Source organism: Myotis brandtii, unplaced genomic scaffold (genome assembly GCF_000412655.1).
Source record: "Myotis brandtii unplaced genomic scaffold, ASM41265v1 scaffold266, whole genome shotgun sequence".
NCBI classification, from domain to species: domain Eukaryota; kingdom Metazoa; phylum Chordata; class Mammalia; order Chiroptera; family Vespertilionidae; genus Myotis; species Myotis brandtii.
The window spans coordinates 2,442,493-2,447,842 of NW_005360124.1; positions in this window are offsets into that span (position 1 = coordinate 2,442,493).

Below are 5,350 nucleotides of genomic sequence, written 5' to 3' on the forward strand. Positions count from 1 at the left end.
CGTGGGTTCGCTCTCGCCCGGTCTGCGGTTTTGTCTCGGGAATAAAAAAGGGGGGTGCTTATTGTTTTGCCTACCCGAGGGGTAAGGTGGATTTTGCGGTGAGGAGCACATGGACATTTAGTTTTGCGTTTTCGCGGCTGAATCGTTCCCATTCTTTATTTTTTTAAAAAATTTACTATAACGTAGAACTTGCTTTCAGCCACATCTTAAGTGATAGTATTAGGCTTAAGGAGGAAGGGGAATAAAAAAGGGGGGTGCTTATTGTTTTGCCTACCCGAGGGGTAAGGTGGATTTTGCGGTGAGGAGCACATGGACATTTAGTTTTGCGTTTTCGCGGCTGAATCGTTCCCATTCTTTATTTTTTTAAAAAATTTACTATAACGTAGAACTTGCTTTCAGCCACATCTTAAGTGATAGTATTAGGCTTAAGGAGGAAGCTGGATGGCCCCTCATTGATGACTTGCTGTTTTCTTTGTAATCTATCACCCCTCGGATGCCAATCATTGAGTAGGTTTTTGTTTGATTTTAGGGGGACGATAGCTGCGTTACTCAGATGTTTGCGGTTGCAATCTAATAAAAAACAAAAACAAAATTGGAGTTAATGGAAAATACTGCCAAATAATTTACAACTTAAAATCTGTTCAGCAGTATAAATTTTACAATTCATTAGGAATCTCGAATTCAGCAAATTGTTTTAGCACATTGTTGAATACATCCTTAGAATATTTTTCCATAATTATTGTATTGATCTCTGGCAATTTCAAACATTGTGAACAGTTTATGAGGAAGCAATTCCTGAAATGTACATTTTACCTAGGGACTGCAAGTGATTTGGGGTCTTGGTGTATATGGTTCTAGAAGATGGTGAGTTTTGTGAAGTTGTAAGTAGAGCGTGTAGCATCAAGCAAGAGAAACTTTTACCACCTACTGAATCACCGTATTTTTTGGTCTCAGTTTTGCTATGAAAAATTTCCTTAACATTTTTATATTTTCCAACATACAGAAAAGTTGAAAATTGGAAAATGAATACCCACATGGCTGTTACCTACAATTAGTGTTTTGCTGTATTTGCTATATCACACAAATAATTTATCAGTCCATTTTTTACTTTGAATGCATTTCAAAGTAAATTTCAAATATCGATACATGTTCCCCTTAAAGAACACTTCAGCAATGTGTATATCATTAACCTGAGTTCAGTCTTTTTATTCATTTACTAGAGTCCTGGTGCATGAAATCTGTGCACTGGGGGGGGGGGGCGGCGGCTGAATGGGGTCCCACAGCCCAGGCCCTCTCACAGTCCCGGACCCCTCGCTCCTTACTGCGCCAGCGCCGCTGCTCTTGCCAGCCATGAGCCGGGCTTCTGGCTGAATCACCAGGGGGCAGCTTCTGTGTTGAGCGTCCGCCCCCTGGTGGTCAGTGTGCATCATAGTGACCAGTCGTTCTGGTCGTTCTGCCATAAAGGTGGCTTAGGCTTTTATTATATAGATAGATTTATTTATTTTAGTTAAGTTTGATATGCAATGAAATGCACATGGTTGCCATTCTATCAGTTTCCACAAAACTGTAATCTAAAGCTTTTTATGGATGTAGGACTTTATAATTGACTAGAAAGTTATCTCTTAACCTTTCCCAGTCAGTTCAGCCACTCTTCCCTCCATCACCCACTTTTTAAATTTTTCTTCACCGTTGGTTAGTTTTGCCTTTTCTAAAACTTCTCGTAAGTGGCATTGGGTAAGGCTTTTTTTTCCCCACTCAGCATAATGATTGAGATTCATTCTTGTTGTGTAGTTCCTTTTTTAAAAAAATTAAAAATGTTTTTATTGTTTTCAGACAGGAAGGGAGAGAGAGAAACATCAATGATGAGAGAGAATCATCAGTTAGCTGTCTCCTGCGTGCCCCCTACTGGGGATCGAACCAGAAACCCAGGCATGTGTCCAAATGGGGAATGGAGCCATGACTTCCAGGTTCATGGGTCGACACTCAACCAGAGCCACTCCTGACAGGCTGTAGTTCCTTTTTTATTGCTGTGTTGTTTTCATTGTATAAATATACCAAAATTTATCTATTAACCTGTTGTCAGTTGTGTGGGCTGTTTTTAGTTAGTTACTATGGACATTCTTTTACAAGTCTTTTTGACAAGTGCTTTTTCTCTTACGATAAACACTTAAAGGTGGAATGACTCGTGGAATGACTCGATCATGTGGTGCCATGTTTGTGCTATTTTACAATCCTACACAACAGTGTTATGGGAGTTTCTGTTGCTCCACATTCCTGCTAACATTTGATAGTGTCAGTCTTTTTTGTTTTATTATAGTGGGTGTGTAGTCATATTAACTTTTGAAGTCTTAGGTCTTCTTCCTAGGATTCCTAATTCAGGTCTCTACCTTTCCAGCTGTTGTGAGCATTTAATGTAAAAGATTAGAAAGATTCAATATTCTATAAATAGAAATTTAAGTCAGTTTATGATATATCTGTGAGGCTTTTTTTAAAACTTTTTGTGATAGTGAAGTTAGAATTTTAAAATTCTGTGGAAATTTTAAATTTACTCCTCTGTAACCAAAATAAAATTTTAGTAGATAAAATTAAGGCCTTTCTGAAGCAAATTTTTCTAATGGCAGTTGAATTTTTATTTTGATAAATGCTTTCTGTTGGAGCAGAAAACATGATAAAAATTGAAGCTCATTACTGCACTAAGACTGAAGACAAGTTGAAATATCTGTACACTCTGTTGAGGGAGGCACATACTGGAAAATGTGCAAGAATAAGAAAAGCAATTTCAGATGATTTGTAAAATTCTACTTGAAGCACAAGAAAAAATTTGTAACTTTGAAATTAAAATTTCCTTAAGTGGCTTGTTAGCTTTAAATTATTTGCTACATATTAAAATTTATTATTAAAATATATTTAATTGCATTAAGGACCCAATAAAAATGTTCAGTAAAAAATTGGGAACTGTTTGGTTCTGAGAATTCTTAGGTAATATTGTAGGTAAAGGGTTAAGAAAGAGACCTACAAAAGGATAATATTGAAGGCTTAGGCTTTCTATCAGACAAATCTCATTTTCTACAATTTAAAATATCTTTCAATAAGTGTTCTTATATCATTCTCTTAATACAGTATACTAAGGTAGTATTTCTTTATATGAATACATTTTTAAAATTATTTTTAGAGTACATTTATTAAAGCTGGGGACAGTGAAACAAAGGAAGGGCTTAGAGTAGAAGCAGCAACAGGAGACAGCCTAGGTGGGTGCTCTGCCTTGGCTTTCTAGAAACGATGTGGGGATGAAGTGAGCCATGCGGGGCTGCTATTTTAGTTCACTGAAAAGTTAGAGAAAAGGGGGCCTTGGAGACATGTTCAAGGGGTAAGCTTGGGATGAGCTGCCGCTGCCCACTGCTCACTTGGTTGCAACCAAGGGAAAGCTGCTTAGGGACCCTGAGTTTAGGACAGAAAAGTAAAGATGCATGCCTGAGAGGGAAGGTGTGGGCATGCTCCAGAGAGAGCCCTCTCAAGGTGGTTTCATTAATTGGGGTTTTCATAATGTAAATAGATTTTTAAAAAATGGCACAAAGTCCCTGTGTATGAGATTGTGCTTTCTTTTACTTATTCATTATCTATTATTGGAAACAGTTTGAGGATTTCCAAGTGTCAACAAGCAAGATGAAGTCCAGAAGAATGCTCTGTATGTGTGTGTGTATGTATGTGATTAAAACTAGTGCAGAGAATGGAAGGGAGCTTCCATGTAACTTCTGACTAGCTTTTCTTGGATTTTTTTAGTCCTCCAGATTATAGTGTAAAATTTTGAAGTAGAGTTAACTGAAACACTCAGGTAACATGCATTTTAGTTTTACAAAACACCTTCATCACTTGAAACATTTAGAAAAATAATATATTTAACATAACATTCAATAATATAAATACTGTATTGAGTAGAATTGATTATTTCCTAATCGGGGAAATTGCAGTATCTTGGGTCATTATCACAAGCATCACTTAACATTATAGTGTGGGTGTAGGACTGCACTGTCCTCTTTGGTACCATCAGCTTCCTCTGACTTTTGAGCATTTACAATATGATTGAAATGATTTAAGATGTGCTGAGGTATAAAATACCAGGTTTTCAAAAACTGTGATTGGCTTCTTATACCTGGCATAATGTTTTTAAGGTTCGTCTATGTTGTGCCATGTATATGAAAATATCATATTTTCCATCATACTGGGAAAATGTCATTTTTAAAAATTATGTTTTTATTCATTTTAGAGAGAGAAGAACATCTGTGTGAGAGAGAAACATCTTTGGGATGCCTCTTGCATGTGCCTTGATTTGGAATGCTACTAGTGACCTCTTAGTGCATGGGGCGATGCTCAATGAACTGAGCCCACCAGCCAGGGCTGTAGTCATTTAAAAAAAAAAAATGTTATTTATATGAGTCTGTTATTTAAAAAAATATTTTAAAAGATTTCTCAGTTTTAATTTCTAATGGAGCATATATCAGTAACTATAGCCTTCATAAAGAAAAATTCTTTGGGGTTTTTAATTTGTAAGAGTGGTGTCCTGCAGTGGCATATTTAATAGATTAAGTAGGTGCTTATAAGATTGAGGATTGACTCCGATAAGTGGCCATTGCCTCTTGCCTAGAAAATATAGTAACCTACTGGTCAGTCTTCCCATTTTTCTGCCCCTCCTCCCATTCATTCCTAGATCAATCTCTGAAAAAATGTTAATCTGATCATGTTGCCCTCTAGGTAAAACTAATGGCTCCCCATTGATCTTAGACTACTTAAAGCTTCTGTGAGGTCCTGTGTAGTATGGTTCCTACCTCTCCATTCTGATGCCTTCTTTTTTCCTTGGTTACTTGGCTCTTGCCATACTGACTTTTTAGTTCCTTGACCTGTTGCTACATTTTTTTCTTGCCTCAGGACTTTTGTGTAAGTTGTTCTTGCCATCTGCTTTGCCTCCCACTCTTTGCCCATTCCAGTTACCCCTTAAATTTCAGGGTCACTTTCTCAAAGAACTCCTTGATTGCCCAGGCTAGATTGGGATTCCCTTGTATTTTCTCACAGTACCCTAGTTTTGGTTATAAATCATCACAATTTAAATTCTGTATTTATGTGGCTATATGATTAATGCTTTGTTTTCCTGCTAGAGAGGATTTGTGATTGTTCCCCATTGTTACCAGAACCTAGTGCATGGTATGGGCTCAGTAAATATTTATTAACAAGTATGTATCTACACTAATAAAAGAGAAACATGGTAATTAGCGTACGACTGCTACCCTTTTCATTGGCTAATCAGTGAGTATATGCAAATTAACTGTCAGCCAAGATGGCGGCTGGCAGCCAGGCA